This window comes from Aethalodelphis obliquidens, unplaced genomic scaffold, assembly GCF_003676395.1.
Source record: "Aethalodelphis obliquidens isolate GAN/ISIS:26980383/991018 unplaced genomic scaffold, ASM367639v1 scaffold10, whole genome shotgun sequence".
Lineage (NCBI taxonomy): Eukaryota > Metazoa > Chordata > Mammalia > Artiodactyla > Delphinidae > Aethalodelphis > Aethalodelphis obliquidens.
The window spans coordinates 39,776,266-39,796,895 of NW_020837954.1; the positions used below are offsets into that span (position 1 = coordinate 39,776,266).

The 20,630-nt window shown below is 33.7% G+C and overlaps 1 protein-coding gene across 11 annotated transcripts in view; it reads left to right on the forward strand.

The window, feature by feature from the left end:
* GPHN (gephyrin) overlaps positions 1–20,630 on the forward strand; it is a 626,342-nt gene that overhangs the window by 92,511 nt on the left and 513,201 nt on the right. The gene's annotated exons all lie outside the window — the stretch shown is intronic.

Here is a 20,630-nt window from a genome sequence, read left to right on the forward strand (position 1 = left end):
TAGAGTAAGGGCCTGTTTTTTCATGAGAGTGACTAGAATCAAATTGCTGATCAAGCCTACACTGCTCAGGTCACCACCATGGCCACCTGGATCCATCATTGTACTGGGTGTGGCTAATGTATCCACCACCGTAGACTGGGCCAAAGATACAGTACTATATGCTTATGGCCATCAGGCCATCACTGCCTGCCAAACTTGTCACCCCTGGCAGAAGTTGGCCTGTTTTTCTCATGGTGAAGGACCTTTGACTCCATCTTGGGTCTAGTGGTGGTCCTTCACATAACTTTTTTAGGAATGGTTTTGTCGTCCAGTCAGATCAACTGACTGGCTATACCGTTGTGACCCTTGAAACGAATGTGTCATGTTTTTGGCCTTCTGAACTATTTACATTCTGACATTGGTGTTCTTTTTGTCACAAAGGCCAAACTTGGTGGGGCAGTAGTCAAATTGTTTGATGGAAGTTCTGTGTTTCGTACCATCCACAGGCATCTGGTATTGTTGAGTACTGAGTTGCCCTTCTCCAACAACAGCTTAAAAACATTTTTGACTGACTCTCTTTCACCACCTCCTGGTGCACGTACCTTGGTAAGGCAATTTGACACTAAATGTGGCCATCCTCAGAAAATGATCATCTCTTGACTGCTTCCTTGCTAATAATGATCAGGGCTAAAAGGGCAGAAGATAATGTAGACCTATTTTGAAAATTCAAGATTTTGCCTTAACTATTCCTGAGCATAATGCTTCTTTCTTTCCTGTAATAGTTACTAAGCTATAATGGTTGGTATATCCTCAAGGTGTCAGCTTAGCCAAAATGGGGAGAGTTGGATGGCAGGTACAGACTTTATTTGTGGCTGGGGTTCTAGAGATTCTAGCCATCATGCTAGCCCACACTTGTCTTTAAATATTTGATAAAATTTTTCTGGTTTCTTCTTGTCCCCATTTATGGTGACTTCCTCCTGTTACAGCTGTTCTACCAAGGATGAAAGCAGCTCTTCTTCCATTTTCTGGAATTTATTTCATTTAGGTTTCTTTGGTAGAAGAAATCTCCCAGCTCTATGATTTTTTTTTAAATAATGATTTTTTGGTTTATTCAACATGTTCTTATATTTAGGGTGAGAATGATGTTCTCTTGTGACTGTAACTTATGCAGAAGAAGAAGTCTCTAGGGAATAGCTTTTAAATAATATAAAGCATAGAAAGCACTTTGTGACACAAATAGGGAACACTCAATAAATGTTAGTTTTTATTTGTGTCATTGCTATTATTGTTACTTATGCTATCCTTCTCTCAAAGGAATAGATTATGCAGTCAAATTTCTTTTATTATGATCTCCTCTGTGATCCAAACATTGTAGCTAGGCAGAATCAGGTAAATAAATATGGAACAATAAATATTTTAAATCAGATAGAGAAAATGAATATCATTTAAAAAAGAATATTTTTTCTTGTGTTTTTATCTTCAGAATCAAGGAACTGCACTGATATTATTAAATGGAAATTTTTATCATGAAGATTCAAAAGCAAAAGAAAAACACATTTTGTTACTTAAAAATGCATTGTAGCTATTGCTGGTAATTTGTGACAACTTTTTAATACAGTACCAGGTAACATGGTAGGGTAGAAATCAGAGAGCACATTACCAAGTTGTTTGATACTACAAGAGGAAAGTCAGAGGCAGAAAAAACATGACTTTCTATAGAATGCCAGCATATTACAGTTAATTTCCTAGTATATCTAATATTATCTTTAGCAATATATCTCATCAGAACTTTGATAATTATATGATATTCACATGGGTTCTTTCCTGAGTTATATGATAGTTCATACCAACCTATTTGGTTATTATCCATGTGGATATCAAACATTATACATAAAACCTTTTGGATCCCAAATTCATTAATCCCCTATGAAAAACTAGACTTCATATGACATCTCAAGGGATTGTATTTTATCTAAAATCAACGTTTGTCACTTGGAGATTTTATATATAAAAGTAAGCAGCGCTCATCATATTTGTGTTTAGAAGGGTAACTCTGAGTCTATTGGAGGTTAAGTTATGGCTCTTAGAAGAAAAGATTAAATGTAGTGATTTAATGAGGGATTAGGGATGATATGGACTGGGGTATGGCATTGGTTTTAAAGAAGAGGAAATGCCTAGGTGGAATGGATCATATTATTTTGTTTATTCCTGAGTTGATGTGTGTGTGTGAGATAATCTTTTTTGGCACAAGAAGTGGTTTTAGAAGGCATCTACAATAGTTGTTTTTCTAGGTCACATTAAAAATTAATATAAAATAGTATGACTTACCTAAAATATTTTTTACCCTTTGGAATTTTAAAAGTGTACCGCTACCTTATTAAACTGTTAAAATGTCAAGGTGCTGCTAGAACTTGCTTATGGGGCAAAAATTATTCAGAGACTAAGTTTGACTTTGAACATCATTTTGGATTTAATATAGGCTTTCAAGTAAGTATTTGATGATGTAGAAGCTGAGTTTCGAAACTTTTTGAGTGCAGTGGAGTAGCTGGCAGCAAATTAGCATTCTTACCTAGAAAAACAGGATAAAATATAGACATTATATTGCATTACATTACTATAATATGAACAGCTGAGTTTATGTTGGGGGCATATTTTAAGTCTTAGTTGCATCTGTGTTAAGTCTCAGTCTACCTGTTCTGTCCTAATCATACTGGCAATTACATTAAATATAAACAGACTAAAATTCCAATTGAAACACTAAACTTGTCAGACTGTATAAAAGAAAACAAAACCCAATTACATGCTACTTTCAAGAACCACATCTTAAACATAAAGACCAGGGGAGGTTGAAGTAAAAGGATAGATAAAGATCTGCCATGTACTCTTAAAGGAAATCTGGTGTGGCTACACTAATGTCAAAGTAAACTTTAAAATCAAGACTAGATATAAAAGATGTATGAATATAATGATAAAAGGGTCAGTGTTTTAGGAAGTTATCACAATCCTAAATCTACATGGACATGGTAAGATAGTTTTAAAATATATAATGCAAAAATTGGTAGAAACAAAAGGAGAACTGGACAAATCCTCAATCATAGTGGGAGAATTTATGATAGCTCTATTAATAGCTGATAGAAGTAGATGATCAAAAAATAAAGAGATAGAAGAGTAATCAATGACCTCGTTAATAACTCTACAACATGTCACTGGAAAATGATAGAATACACATTCTTTTGAAGTTCATATGAAATGTTAGCTAAAATTGACCACATAGGTCATATAGATTAATAGCTGTAAAGATTAGTGCAATTCTTATTATAAGACACATAGATTTTTTGTTTGTTTTTTAAAATTGATGATCTAGTCTAAAATTTCTTTGGAAATTCAAAGGGCCAAGTATAGCCAAGGGAATCTTAAGGAATAACAAAGTAATTGGAAGACTTTAGGATACCAGATTTTCTGTAACACTAGAGTTATTAAGACAGTGATATTGGTGCAAGGGTAAACTAATGGAACAGAATAGAGTGTTCATTATAGTCGAGAGAATAATGTCCTCCAAAGATGTCCAGCCCTAATCCTTGGAACCTGTAATATGTCACATTATATAGCAAAAGGAACTTTGCAAATACAATTAGGGATGTTTAGATAGATAGATGATCCTGGGTTATCTGGGTGTGCCCAATCTAATCACATGAGCCCCTAAAAGCAGAAAACTTTCTCTGGCTGGAAGCAGCAGATAAATGCAGCAGAGGTGAGAGTTGGAGAGATTTCAAGTATTGGGAGGATTCTATGCACTATTATTGTTGGCTCTGATATTCAGGTGCCCATGTACAAGGGCTAGAAAGAGGCCTCTGGTTGCTAAGAGCAGTCCCCAGCTGACAGCCAGCAAGGAAACAGAGACATGAGTCCTGAAACCAAAGGACTTGGATTCTGTGAACTTGAATGAGTTTGGAAGTGGATTCTTCCCAGAGCCTCCTAATAAAAGCCAAGCTGACAGACACCTTGATTTTGGTTTTGTGAAACCTGAAGCAGAAAAACCAGCCAAGCCAACCCAGACTTCTGACTTACAGAACTGTGAGATGGTAAATTTGTGTTGGTTTAAGCTACTAAAATTAAGTTAGTTGTGTTAATTTGTTACAGTAGCAACAGAAAACTATTAAATCCAGGAAAGGATTTATACATACACTATCATCTGATTTACAACAAAGATAACATTGCAGTACTGTACAGAAGAGAATTTTTCCCCCATTGGATATCCTTATGGAAAAGATGACCATTGACCCCCACTTCACATCATACGTAAAAATTCATTTCAGATATATTATAGGTCCAACTGAGAAAGATAAAAAAAATAATGCTTTTAAATGAAAACATGGGAAAATATCTTCATGATCTTGGGTTAGGCAAGGGTTTCTTAAACAGTAAACAGAAAAATTTGATAAACTGGATCACATTACAACTTAAGGAAAGACTGTAAAATTGGATCACATTAAGAACTTTAGGAAAGATACTATAAAATACTAAAATGCAAGCCATAGGATGAAAAAAGTTATTTGCAATACATATATACAGCAAAAGATTCATTTCTAACAACCCAATTTAAAAAATGATCAGAAGACTTGTAAGATACTTCACAAACAGTATGTGATCAATATGAACATGAAAAGGTGCTCAACACTGATAATCATTAGAGAAATGCAAATTAAAATCACCACAAAATATATATCTCTATACTTCCACCACAGTGGCTGGATAAAAAGATGACATTTCCAAGTGTTAAGAAGTTATACAATTATCCTATACACAAATTGGTACTACCATTTTGGGAAGCTGAACAGTGTTTACTAAACCTGAACATACATATTTTCTGTGATCCAGGAATTTCACTCATAGGTATATATCTGACAGGAATATTTGCTTATGTTCACCAAAAGACATGTGCAAAATGTTTATAGCAGTGCTATTTGTAATAGCCTAGATTGAAAACAATCCAGACGTCTGCCTATGTTAGAACAGATAAATAAATCATTGCATTTTCATGCTGTGAAATACTATACAATGAGAATGAACAGTGCACAATTAAATTTAAAAACATAGATGAATCTCATAAGCATAATGTTTACCAAAAGGTACTAGATAGAAGAAGACTGCCTGTAGTGTGATTTCATTTATATAAAGTTCAGAAACAGGAAAAACTAACGTATAGTTTCAGAAGTTAGATAGTAATTCCTACTGTTATGGGTGGAGTAGTGACTGGAAGTTTTGTTTTTTAAAAAAGTAAAGATTTACACCCTGCTTCCAACAACATCTATGGTTATCTTATGGTTATATTAATATATGATTTTATTATCCTCTACTGTGGTTATATTAGAGGAATTGGCCTTTTAATTCTTTTATTTCCTTTTCTATATGATAAGTGATTCTGTTTCACTTTCATCAGTTTAATGGCACTGATTATTTACACCTTTACTTGAGTCTTGTACCTGTGCCAGGCAGGTAGGTAGGAAGGTATATGCATAGTCAAAGGTAACCAACTGAGATTTATTTGTAAGTGATGGCTTAATTCTAGTGAGATTTTAAATTACTACTTTTAATTAACCAGGTTTTTGGCCTTCATTGGAGTTTACCTTTAGAGCTGCCTGACTTTATTGAAATTTGGATTTCTCTGTTACTTAGATTTATGATTACTTCTGTAAAATTTCCAGTAAGCCTTGGGTTAAATTGTGAGTTTGGGAAGAAGTAATTACAAGTATATAGTAAGGTTCTCAAAAAATCTATGTACTTCAGATACCATCTTTCTTAAATTTGTCTATATAAATTACAGTGTAATCTAGTGGTTCAGTATACTTTTTTAGATATTCATGATGCTTTCTAAGATGAATTTTATTCTCTGCCCACATTAATATCTTTTCTGATTGCCTTGTTAATTAGATAAACCTTTAACTGTGAAATGTGCCATCAAAAATGTTTCAGTTTTGCTTTTATCCTTTTAAGGGAATGTATCACAAAGCCAAAGCAGAGATAATAGTAATGATTACAATAATAGAAATAATAGCAGTAACATTTATAATGTGTCTGGTAGTATTCTAATCACTTCATCTGTATTGACTTATTTACTGCTTGCAACAACTCTGAGAGAGGTGCTATTATTGTTAGCCTCATTTTAAACATGAAAAAGTCAAGGAACTGAGAGGTTAACTTGCTGAAGGTCACACATTGATTAAATGGATGCTAAGATCAAATCCAGGTCATCTAACTTTGGAGTCTGTGTTCTTAAACCACTATGCAAGTAAAAGAAGGATAAGGAGATTTTAAAATTCAGTTGCTAAGTAAACTAGTCTGAGGTTTTTACAAAGTTTTGAAGAGGTTAATTATTATATTTAAATAGAAGTGATTAATTCTTACATAAAAATTTATAATTGCATATTTAAAATACTAATTTAAAATTTGCAGTAAGGCATGCAAATGTTTACTTATTTCATGCTTAGAAGTTTTGCTGTGTTTTTCTTTTCTTTGTTGAAAGAAGAAGTAATTCATGCTCTATCCTATGGAAGAGTGGCAGGTTGTTCTATAGCTCCATGTGATGAAGTTGATATGGAATTCTTAAATTGCTCCTTGGAAATTCCTGAATATTTAGGAACTTCATAAGAGTATTCTGGAAGCAAGCATTAAATGGAGAACATGGTACTTAAAAATCTATGAAGCAAATGAAAAATAGAAAAGAATTGGTATGAATGATAAGAATGACACTAATTTGAAAGATATTTATCTGGCTCCATTTATCCAGGTTTTTCTGATTTACTTATCATACATCCCAATCCTCAGTCTCTTTCCAGGTTGGTACATCTTTATTTTAAAATTTTCAAAGCTGTTTAAACTGATTTGGATGCAGCATTTATTTATATAACTTTATTTTATAGTTTTACAATTATCTCGTTTGATATTCAGGCTACCCCTATGAGATCGGATAAGGGCATATAATTGTCCCTATTGTATAGATGAGGGGCATAATGCTTAAAAAGGTTAAAATGTATATACAAAGTCACCTTATAAATAATGCAACATAACTGTGTTTTGAAACACAGTGGGTTTTTTTCTACTGTTATTGGTTACTTTCAATACAATTTAAAAAAACTTACATATGATTAAAATCACACTATTAAGAGTTATAATTTAGTTGCAAACGATGAAAAACAACTCAACAATGAAAATCAGATGATTGGATTAAAAATGGGCAAAAAACTTAAATGGACATTTCTCTAAAGAAGATGTACAGATGACCAACAAGCATATGAAAAGATGTTCAACATCACTAATCATTAGGATAATGCAAAATAAAACCACAATGATATATCACCTCACACCCGTTAAGATGGCTACTGTCAAAAAATCCAGAAAATAACAAGTATTGGTGAGGGTTTGGAGAAACTGGTACCCCTATGTGCTGCTGGTGTGAAAGTAAAATGGTGCAGCTGCTATGGAAAACAATATGGCAGTTCCTCAAAAAGTTAAAAATAGAATGATCATATGATACAGCATTTCCACTTCTGAGTGTATATGCAAAAGAACTGGAAGTAAGATCTTGAAGAAATATTTGTACAACTATGTTCAAAGCAGCATTATTCACATTGGCCAAAACGTGGAAGCAACCCAAAAGTCCATTGGCAGTTGAATGGATAAACAAAATGTAGTATATACGTAGAATGGAATATTGTTCAGCCTTAAAAAGGAAGGATATTCTAACTCAAGCTACAACATGGATGACCTTGAGATATTAGGCTAAGTGAAACAAGCCAGTCACAAAAAGAAAATACTGTATGATTCCACTTACATGAGATTCCTAGAGTAGTTAAAGGCATACAAACAGAAAGCAGAACTATGGTTGCCAGAGGCTAAGGGTAGGAGAAAATGAGGAATTGTTGCTTAATGGGTACAGAGGTTCAGTTTTGCAAAATGAAAAGTTCCTGAGATTGGTTGCACAGCAGTGTGAATATATACTTAAAAATGGTTAAGATGTGAATTTTATGTTGTGTATTTTACCATAATTAAAATTTTAAAAGTGAATTGTATAAAGTTTTAAGAAAAACGTAAATCAGATTATGCCAACCCTCCAAAGCCTCCTAGTATACTTTAAATACAATTTAAATTTTTAAGAAAGAGATTAAAAACTGTACAAGAAATGTGTATGTGTTTCTTACAGTTAGATATGCTCCTTCCCTTGTATTAAAGATCTTTTAATTTTTACAAGAAACCAAATATCAGCACGTCTTTTACTTTTGGATGTATAACAACTCAAAATATTTTATGTAGTATTTATGTGTGTTAAATGGGAAATAAAGGAAGATTTTAAAATATATATTCAAATATCATCTTAAACAAGTTGCAACCTTGATTTAAAGATCAACTTGCAATGGCAATCAACTTGCAAATCCAGGGGAATTTGCTATTACCTGTGTGTTTTCAGTTTTACCACAATGGAGTTATTGATAATGTGGTATCAGAAGGTTAAGAATCATGTGGTGGTGTGTATGTAAATCAGCTGATTTTGCAGCCAAGTAACCCGAATGTTATTGGTGTTCTGGGGATAAGTTTTATGATTGCAAATAGTTGGAAATGATTGTGAATGATGTGGAGAGAAGGATTTTTAACTATGGACACTTGGAGACTTTGCTGCAGTGGGTTTAACTCTGCATACTGACTACAAAATGAATGAGGGAAACAGAGCTCCAATGAAGACGATCTGAGATTTGCATGATTCAAAGTCCTTTACCTTAATGGAATCCTTACTGATGGTTATTGCCATGTTAGAAGAGATATTTTTAATAAAAGACACATATTCAGAAATTTATAAAATAACATTTACTCTTGAAAATATTCCATAATGTCAGTCAAGGAACCTTGAATTTAATTATAAACCCATTGTACATTTATCAGTCCTGTTGATCTCTTTGCCTTAGTAATGTTAACCATACATCTTATTTATATGGTATCTTACAGGTCTCAGTGTGCTTTAACATATTACCCATTTGCTCTTTTCAGCAATTCTGAACATTAGGTAGTACAGATATTCTTATTCCCGTTGTGTATATAGGTGAAGAGTCTGAAGGATATATACTTATGCTCATATAGCTAGTAATTGATAGAACCAGACTTGAGGTCGCTGTTCAGACTTTACTCTTACTGTTCTTTCTGTTGTACCATTGATTTTAAAACCTGACTATACCCCAAAATCTTAACTCACAATTGCTGAGACGGAAGGAGGTTCTGGTACTTAAAAAAACAAAAAACAAAAATTCCCTGGATGTTTCTGATGCACGTTATGGTTTGAGAAGCATTGTCCTTTACTATGGTTAATTAAATTGATTGCAGCAAACATTACTCTTAAAATTTTTTCATAATACCATGTACAATTTGTTGGGCATCTTCCCAGGAGATCTGGTGACTACTCATTGTATTCCATAGCTAGTTATCTGATATTTGTCTTCTAGAAGAGAAGGAGCTAGAATTGCTGCTGAGCCTCCAGTTCCTTATAGAGAAAACTCCTGATTGCTTAATAGGTCTTACAAATCAGAATATTTTTGTCTTCAACAGAAGTCTCAGGACTGATTTCTAATTCCATGTGAACTGAGAATGGACAGGACTTTTTATTTATTTATTACAAATTATGATCTAATAACTTCCACAAGGTAGAAGCAGATACACACACACAGAGACACACAGAGGCACAGACACACACACACACACACACACACACACACACACACACGAATAGTAATTGTTAAACACATGCAGTACACTTTACTGCAATCGAGTACTAGATTTGACTCTAAGTATCCTGGAAACCAAGACAAAATAGGAACAAAAAAAATATGTCCTGTGGATATCATTATCTGAAAAGAAGAATCATGTCAGTTTTCCAGGAGAGTCGAACTTCTCTCTTAAAAAAAAGTGTGAGTAATATTCAACATAAGCAATTTATAAAGCATAATAGATAAGGTATTCAATTATGGACTTATAAAAGATATATAAATGTTTTTCTATCACTTTTTCTATTATGCTTTTGTAAGGAGGTGAGCATCAGAGGTTTTTCTTAAAAGGAAGAAGGTTTAACTATTTTAAATTACATGCAGACATATTTGGTTGTTCTAAAAAGAGATAATTTTTGGTAGTTTCTTTCACTTTTCTAACAGGATTTTTCACACAGCAGCAGTTTTTGATGAAATACAGTTTATATATATTTCTTTTTATGGATGGTACTTCTTGTTTTAAATCTAAGAATTCTTGCCTAGCCCATAAGACTTTCTTCTGTTTTTTTCTAAGAATTTAATATAATTTTACATTTCACATTTAACTCTATGATCTAGTTTGAGTTAATTTTTCTTTAAGGTGTGACACAGGTGGAGGTTAAACTTTTTTGCCTCTGGATGTCCACTTTTTCCAGCACCATTTGTTGACAAGATTGTCTTTCCTTCATTTAATTACTTTTGTACTTTTGTCAAAAATGAGTTGGGCATATTTGTCTGGGTCTGTTCTGGGTTCTGTGTTCTGATTTATTGATATGTGTGTTCATCCTTCTGCTAATACCACACATTCATGATTACTGTATCTATATGTCTTGAAATCTAGAAGAGTGGTTCCTCACTCTTAGTTCTTTTTCAAAATTGTTTTAATTATTCTAGTTCTTTTGTCTTTCTATATGAATTTTAGAGTGATATTGTGTAGGTATACAAAAAATTCACTGAGATTTTGATAGGAAGCATGCTAAACTGGATGTCAATTTGGGGAGAATATGTATTGTTACTGTGTACTGTGTTGAGTCTTCCAATCCATGAACACCATATGTCTCTCTTATTAGTTCTTTGATTTCCTTCACCAGCATTTTATAATTTTCAGTATACAAGTGCTGTACAAGATTTGTTAGATGTACTTACGAGTATTTCATTTTCTTTTGAACAATTGTAAATGGTATTGTATTTTAACTTTAAGATAATGTTTTCATGGCTAATGCATAGAAATACAGTTGATTTTTATATGTTGATCTTACATCCTAACATCTTGATGAACTCACTTATTAGTTCAAGGAGTTTTTGGTAGATTTTGTCTGTTGACGACGATGTTATATGTAATGAGGGATAGCTTACTTCTGTCTTTCTAATCTGTATGCCTTTTGTTTCCTTTTATTGCCTGTTGCACTGGTTAAATCTTCCATTACTTCATTCAGTAAGAGTGATGAGAGGAGACATCTTCATTTTGTTCCTGACCTTTAGGGGAAAGCATTCAGTCTTTTTACCATTGAGAATGGTTTTAGCTGAAGATTTTTATAAATGCTGTTTATCAAGTTGATGAATTTCCCTTTTATTCTTATTTTTTTTGAGATTTTTTTTTTTTATTATTATGGAGGGATGCTGAATGTTGTGAAATACTTTTTCTGCCTCAGTTGAATGATCATGTGATTGTACTTTAACCTTTTACTATGTTAGATTACATTAATTGTTTTTCAAATTTTGAAACAGCCTTGCATCCCTAGAATAAACCCCATTTGGTGTTGGTATGTAATTCTTTTTATATATTGCTGAATTCTGTTTGCTGACTTTTGGCTAAGGATCTTTGGAGTCTATATTCAGATGGGAAATATTTGTGGGATTTTGTTTTTGTTTTTTGGTACTGTCTTTGGTTTCTGCATCAGGGTAATAGTAGATTCATAAAATCAATTTGGAAGTTTTCCCTCCACTTGTTTTCTGAAAGAGATGGTATAGAATTGGTATTAATTGTTCTGTAGATATTTGGTAGGATTTTCCACTGAAGTCATCTCAGCCTGGAGATTTCCTTTTTGGGGAGTTTTTAAATTTCAAATTCAATTTCATTTATAGTTGTAGGATTATTCAAATTATTTATATCATATTGGGTGAATTGTGGTAATCTGTGTTTTTTGAGAAATTGGTCTGTTTTCTTTATGTTGCTAAATTTAACTCCTTTATAGTTGTTTGTAATATTCCTTTATTATTATTTTGATTTCTATGGAGTCTGTAGTCATATACCTCCTGTTTTATTCCTGATATAGGTAATTTGTGTCTTCTATTTTTTTTTTTCTTTGTCAGTCTTGTTAGAGGTTTGTCAACTTAATTGATCTTTTCTCAGACCCAGCTCTTTAGGGTATGTGTCCTGGTGACAAATTTTCTTAGTTTTAACTTCATTTGAAAAATGTCCTAATTTCTTTTCCACCTCTGAAGGATATTTTCACTATATATAGTATGTAGGTTCACAGTTCTTTTATTTGAGCACTTCTTTCTTCTCTGGTTTCTGATCTCCTGTCATTTGAGTTGTTTTTTCTGCTATTGATAAGGTGTAGTTTCTCTCTCACTGTTTTCAAGATTTTTTCTTTGTCTCTAGTTTTCAGAAATTTGGCCACGATTTGTCTTGGTACAGATTTCATTACCTTTCTCTTGTTTGAGGTTTGCTCAGCTTCTTGCATCTGTATGTTTGTGTCTTTTGCCAAATTTGGGAAGTTTTCAAGGCATTATTTCTTCAAATACTTTTTCAGCCCTGCACTTTTTCTCCTCTCCTTTAAGACTCAAATGATAGGAAAGTTAGGACTTTTGTTGTGGTCCCATAGGTCCTTGAGGCTTTGTTTATTTTTAATTTTTGGGGGTCTATTTTTCTGTGATTAAACGTCTTTATCATTTCTGTATTGGTACCTGTCAGTTGTCTTTTTTCATTCAGTTTGAGATCTTCCTGGTTCTTTTTATGACAATTGACTTTTTATCTTTTTTTTTCTTAATTGAAGTATAGTTGATTTAGTATGTTGTGTTAGTTTCTGGTTTACAGCAGAGTAATTCAGTTTTGTATATATATTCTTTTTCATATTCTTTTCCATTATGATTTATTACAGGATATTGACTATAGTTCCCTGTCAATACAGTAGAACCTTGTCATTTATATATTTTATTTATAGTAGTTTGTATCTGCTAATCCCAAACTCCTAATTTATCCCTCCCCAAACCCCTTTGGTAACCATAAGTTTGTTTTCTATGTGAGTGTTTCTGTTTTGTAAGTAAGTTCATTGTATAATATTTTAGATTCCACATATAAGTGATATCGTATGGTATTTGTCTTTCTCTGTCTGATTCACCTCACTTAGTATGATAATCCCTAGGTCCATCCATGTTGCTGCAAATGGCATTATTTCATTCTTTTTTATGGCTGAGTAGTATTCCACTGTATATATATGTATATATGACATCTTCATTATCCATTCATCTGTCGATGGACATTTAGGTTGCCTATTGTAAATAGTGCAGGTATGAATATTTGGGTGCACGTATCTTTTCAGATTAGAGTTTTATCTGGATATATGTTCATGAGTGGGATTCCTGGATCATATGGCAACTCTGTTTTTAGTTTTTTTAAGGAACCTTCATACTATTCTCCATAGTAGCTGCACCAATTTGCATTCTCACCAACAGTGTAGGAGGGTTCCCTTTTCTTTACACCATCTCCAGCATTTGTTATATGTAGACTTTTTAATGATGGCCATTCTGACCAGTGTGAGGTGTAGTTTTGATTTGAATCTCCCTAATAATTAGCAGTGTTGAGCATCTTTTCATGTGCTTGTTGGCCATCTGTATGTCTTTTTTGTAGAAATGGCTGTATGGCTGTTTAGGTCTTCTGCCCATTTTTTTTTTTTTTTTTTTTTTAGAAAGCAGAATTCAGTATTAAACTCCAAATTTCAGGGTTTTTTAAATTAATTAATTTATTTTTTCTGTGTTGGGTCTTCATTTCTGTGCGAGGGCTTTCTCTAGTTGTGGCAAGTGGGGGCTACTCTTCATCGCGGTGTGTGGGCCTCTCACTATCGCAGCCTCTCTTGTTGGGGAGCACAGGCTCCAGATGCGCAGGCTCAGTACTTGTGGCTCACGGGCCTAGTTGCTCCATGGCATGTGGGATCCTCCCAGACCAGGGCTCGAACCCGTGTCTCCTGCATTAGCAGGCAGATTCTCAACCACTGCGCCACCAGGGAAGCCCTTCTGCCCGTTTTTTAATTGGGTTGTTTGTTTTTTAGATATTGAATTGCATGAGCTGTTTGTATGTTTTGAAAATTAAGCCCTTGTTGGTCGCATTATTTGCAAATATTTTCTTCCATTTCCTAGGTTGTCTTTTCATTTTGTTTATGGTTTCCTTTGCTTTGCAAAAATGTATAAGTTTGATTAGGTCCCATTTGTTTCTTTTTGCTTTTATTTCTGTTGCCTTGGGAGACTGACCTAAGAAAACATTGGTACAATTTATGTCAGAGAATGTTTTGCCTATGTTCTCTTCTAGGAGTTTTATGGTGTCATGTCTTATATTGAAGTCTTTAAGCTATTTTGAGCTTATTTTTGTGTATAGTGTGAGGGAGTGTTCTAACTTCATTGATCTACATGAGGCTGTCCAGCTTTTCCAGCATCAGTTGCTGGAGAGACTGTCTTTTCTCCATTGTATATTCTTGCCTCTTTTGTCAAAGATTAATTGACCATAGGTGTAAGGGGTTTTCTGGGGGCTCTCTATTCTGTTCCATTAATCCATAATGACAGTTGATATTTTTGTTGAAACCTGGGCATTTTGGGTATTACATTATGAACTGGGATCTTATTTAAATCTTCTGTTTTTGCTGGCTTACTCACACGTTGCTCAGGCAAGTAAAGGGAGGTAGTCATTTCCTCTTTACTGCCAGGCTGGGGTAGAAGTCAAGTTCTCCATTTGGCCTCCTTTGATACTTGAGTTAGGCTCTCCACGGCACTGCTGGGTGAGAATGGTACTTCTGGCCCCCCACTGAGTCTTCAGTGATCTCTCATTGTCTAGGATTGGTCGGTGAACATATATGAGGATGGATGAATATATTTGGAAGTTTTCCCAATAACTTGAGTTTTGATATGGGATTTAGCCAGAGATATAAAAAATAGAGGAGAGTATAAATCGGTTCTGTAATTTATGCTGTTCTGTGCATAGTCATGGAAATATGCTATACTAATGCATGTGCTAGGGATTAACATCAACTAGCTCTGTATGGTGCATGGTAATCCTGCTGTGTTCCTATAAACCAGAGATCAGTAAACTTTTTCCATAAGGGGTAGATAGTAAATATTCTGGGTTTTGTGGGCCAAGAGGCAAAATTGAAGATATTATGTATATACTACTATCACAAGAAAGAAAACATATTTTTACAATTTCTAAAATTTATGAAATCCAAATATAATTATAATTAAGTGCCGTATTTGTCATACACATTTACCAATTTAAAAATGGAATTGGGTGAGGAATGATCAGAGTTTACAGTTAGTATTTCTTGTCATCAAAATAAATTGTAAATGTTCATTTATTAATGCTGATTTGTATGGAGTGTTTTATTTTTGCGTATGTCTTTCCACTCATTGAAAAGATAGTTACTGGTGAATACTGATATCAGTCCATGAACAGATAATTTTAATGGAGCACATTAATTATTTGGAATGTGGTTTTAGAATTCTATTAAGTTTTCTTGCCTTTTAGCATGTACATTACATTGCAGAATAATCAATGTCCAATTGAAGACAAGGTGGAGGCTCCTTAGTTGCATAGTTATTAAGTGGATTTTAAAATACGAAAAAATTTCTTTCCACTTGGATCAGATCCAAAAAATCCTGCTCAAACTGTAGTTTGAACTCAGGAAACATATCTGTTGCAAATTTATTGGGAAAGGAGATTTCGCTTATTGTTTTAAATTTTCTCAGCGTGGGAATGTGTTACCTTTTGACAGCAAAGTGCACAACAGCTTGAAATTACTTAAAATTACTTAAGATTCAGGCATCATTGGTAGTTGTGAAATGGTTATCATAGTATAGGTTTTACATATTAGCATTATTTTGGCTTGTAATTTTAGGTTGGATATATTAAGAACATTACTAAATTTCCATCATGACAATTTTTATCTTCAGTTTGCTCAGTAATAGTTCTTTACTTAGTTTGCATCCTTTTTAGGAGAATTCAGGGAACTTTTCTTCTAGGAGGTAGAAAATGGTAGGACTTAAACATGGAAAAAAACAAAGTGGCATATGAGGGTAGGTAATTGGTAATAGTCAAATGCATCTTAAGATGAATCTACTTAAAATGGGAAAAAAATTTGGTGTAAGAAATGGATTAGAGTCCTAATATTCATATGGAATTGCAAGGGATGCTGAGTAACCATAAATATCTTGAAAAAGAAAAAGTTGGGGGACTCACAGTTCCCAATTTAAAAGCTTCTTACAAAGCTACAGTAATAGAAACAGTGTGATATTAGCATAAGGGTAGACATATAGGTAAATGGTATAGAATTGAGTCTAGAAATCAGCTCATGTGTCTGTGAGTATTTGATTTTTCAGAAGAGTGCCAAGGCCATTCAATGGGGAAAGAACAGCCTCTTTAGTAAATGGTGCTGGAACAACTAGATACCCACACGTAAAAGAATGAAGCTAGACTCTTACTTTCACACCATGTACAAACATTAAGTCAAAATGAATAAAAGACCTAAATATAACAGTTAAAATTTTGAAATTCTTACAAGAAAACATAGGGGAAGTTCTTCATGACCTTGGATTTGGCAATGGTTTCTTAAATATGATACCAAAAGCACAAACTACCAAAGAAAAAATAGACAAATTGAACTTCCTCAAAATTAAAAACTGTTGTGCATTAAAAGACATCTAGAGAGGGCTTCCCTGGTGGTGCAGTGGTTGAGAATCTGCCTGCCAATGAAGGGGATACGGGTTCGAGCCCTGGTCTGGGAAGATCCCACATGCCGCGGAACAACTGGGCCCGTGAGCCACAACTACTGAGCCTGTGCGTCTGGAGCCTGTGCTCCACAAGAAGAGAGGCCGTGACAGTGAGAGGCCTGCGCACCGCGATGAAGAGTGGCCCCTGCTTGCCAGAACTAGAGAAAGCCCTTGCACAGAAACGAAGACCCAACACAGCCATAAATAAATAAATAAATAAATTAAAACAAAAAAAGACATCTAGAGAGCATAAAGACAACCTACAGAATGGGAGAAGATATTTGTAAATCATATGTCTGGGTCTAGTATCCAGAATATATAAAGACGTCTTACAACTCAACAACCTAATTAAAAAGTGTGCAAAGAACTTAAATAGACATTTCTCCAAAGAAAATATACAAATGGCCAACAAGCATATTAAAGAATGCTCAACGTCATTTATCATTAGGGAAATATAATCAAAACCACAATGAGATAATACTTCACACCCCACTGTTACGACTAAATTTAAAAAGACAGACAATAACGTCTGTGGATGTGGGGAAATGGAATCCTTGTACATTGTTGGTGGAATGTAAAATAGTGCAGCTGCTTTGGAAAACAATTGGCAAAAAGTTAAACATGGAATTTCCGTATGATCCAGCAATTCCATTTCTGGATATATACCTCAAAGAGTTGAAAACAGGTACTCAAACAAATATTTGTACGTGTGTGCTTACTTAGCCTCTTCACAATAACTGAAAGGTGGAAACAGCTCAAATGGCCAACAAAGGGTGAGTGGATGAACAAAAGTGGTACATACATACAATGGAATATTATTCAACCATAAAGAGGAATGATTTTTCTCTGTACATGGATGAACCTTGAAAACATTATGCTCAGTGAAAGAATTCAGACACAAAATGTCCTATATTGTGTGCTTCCATTTGTATGAAATATCCAGAATTATTAAATCCATAGAGACCAAAAACAGACTGGTGGTTGCCAGTGATTGGGGGAAGGGAAGGGAGGATTGGGGACTTGCTGCTTAACGGGTACCAGGTCTTCTCTTGGGATGATGAAAATGTTTTGGAAATAGACGTGGAGGTGCACAACATTGTGAATGAACTAAATGTCACAGAATTGTGCACTTTAAAATGGTTAATTTTGTGTTACGTGATTTTCATCTGAATAACAAAAAATATAGAGATTTATCTTAAAAAAATGAAACCAGGAATTATGGAGTTAGTCTAATTTTTCTTATATCAGGTATTAATTGAACTATCTGATATATTTTCAAAATAAAAGGAATTAAGTGCTCCTATTTTTTGGTATATTTTAAAATTACAGCATAATGACATTTTCCACTAAACCTTTAACTTTCACACTGTGATCATAGAAAGGGACAGTTTTTGAAAAATATGTATGTTCCTAAGAACCAGCTCTTAATTTTGTGATATTAATCATTGGAACAAAGAGCACAGTAATTCCTTTTGTTGGCATATACTGGGGGGGGGGGGGAAGAACAACAAAAAAATATGATGACCAAACTGATTGATTTTGGTGTGATTTACACATGAAAAAAGTATGTTCACTAGCTTCTTAAAATCTACCATGTTCTTATTTATAATTCAAAAACAAGATTTGTTACATTGGTGAAATATATTTTATTTTATATTTTAAATATATTTAAATATTTTAAATATATTTTATTAAAAATAAATATATTAGGCAGGTAGAGTTTCAGAATATTTGTTAAGAAACTATTGAATTTCTTTAGATTTCTTGCTCTGTTTTAAACTTAAACTTTGGATGAGATATGAACGTTAGAAAGTGCCTCCTTTAGCAAAATTCATTTTCATTAGCTGACTAATAAGCCTTTATAGGAGCAAAGGTTTATTCTATTTTAATTAAGCCTCCCAAACTTTCAGGCTCTTGAAGTTTTAACTAAGCTCTCATATTTGCCAAATTGGGCAAGAAACTTTATGAGAACAAATTTTATGATATAATATATTATAATTTCAATATTAGTTCAATGCAACTGGAAACCAACTTTTCTTATAGTGTGGCAACATTTTATTTTTTTCCTTTTGGCCCTAATTAGGAAATGTTGTAATGAGCATTTGTGTTAAAATTATGAAGAGCAGGAAATTTGTCTCGAATCAATAGGTTGAGATCAGTGTCTGTTAAATATGGAGAGAAAATTATATATTGATCAAAATTACCTCATTGTGAAAAAAAAAAGTAGGGGATACCTTTTTGGAGTTAATAATAAAACTGCAAACTTGATTTCAACTTCAGATCCTTTAAATGCATCATTATATACGTTTTTCATTTATATTAGAGGCAGATTCAGATTTAGGGAGCTTATAATTTTGAGCTGTAAGAAAAGGGAATATAAAATATGAATAAAATATTAGGTAATGGATTTTTGAAAGGGACAAGGCAAGTGTTATATTCTTGTTGCTCCTTATGAAGATTGAAAATGGCTAAGAGATACATAATAAAACTGTTAAATTGAAATAGGAAATAATAACTTAATATTTATGCTTACAAATACAAAACTTTTATATGCGTAAAATTTTATTTCACCTTTAATTTTGGGATGGATATTTTATCAAGGTATAGACTTAGATTCTAGATATTCCCCCAGCATTTTAACTATGTTGTTCCATTGTCTTCTGTATTCCATAGTTTATGTTGGACGCCCAGCTGCAAGTTTTATTGTTTTTCCTTTGAAGGTGATGTGTCCTTTTTTCCCCCTTGCTGTTTTTAAGGTTTTCTTCTTATCTTTGATTTTCAGCAGTTTGCTGAGGGTGGTTTTCTTTCACATTTTCCAGTACAGGGTTGGCTGTATTCCCAGAGTCAATGAGTAATGTATTATATCAGTTTTGGAATATTCTCAGCTGTTTTTTCTGAAAATATTGCTTCCCCATTCTCTCTCTTCTCAACTACAATTACATTAGCTGTTTGATTCCAACATGTCTCTTATGCTCTGTTCTTTTTTTTTCTTCTTCTTTTTACTTCAGTTTGGATGCTCTCTTCAAGTTCACTAATCCTGTGTTTTGCTGTGTTGAGTTGGCTAAAAACCCACCCACAGATTTCTTAATTTCAGATACTGTATTTCTCAGTTCTAAAATTACTATTAGATTCTTTTTCACAGATTTTAATTCTCTATTGAAATGTGAGAACTTTCATCTACTGTGAACATTTTTTGTATATCTTTTTTAACTTATGGTTTTCTTAAAGTCCTTGTCTTCTGATTCTGTATTATCTGTGGGTTGGCATATACTTTCAACTGTTTATTGGTCACATTTTGTCCCCTTTCCTGTACTTTGTAATTATTATCGTATACCAAATACTGTCTATACTAGGATAGAAATTGATGTAAATGTTATTTTCTTTCAATATTATATTAGAAAGAAATGATTAAGTGTTAACCGTCTCAACACGGCCAGAAATTGAGCTGGGTGGTTTGAGTGACAGCTTTAGATATACTCAGTGTGCCTCTGGTTTTAAATGTCTTAAGGGCCAGACCTGTTGCGTTGCAGTTATTCCTCTGTGCTGTGGCTTTGTACTAATGTACTATGAAATTGTTGGAGATTTTACTCTACCATTTGGCTTCTGCCCTCTTTTACTCATCTCCCCTCTCAAGGTGGGATGCTTTTGATTGAGAGCAAATATCTTGAGGGGAGACCTATTGAAATTCTGCACTGAAAGTGGTAGACTCCATCTGTTGTAGTGTGACTTTAACTCCTAATCACTTCTGCACTGCAGAAAACATTATTTGCCCTGTGTCCCATTCTCTTCTCCTTCCCCCAGAACTTCTTGTACAGTCCTAGGCCCCAGCAAATCTCCCAGAAGAAAACTGTCTGTGTCTTGTGGGTCCCATGGGATTCCAGTCTGTCATTG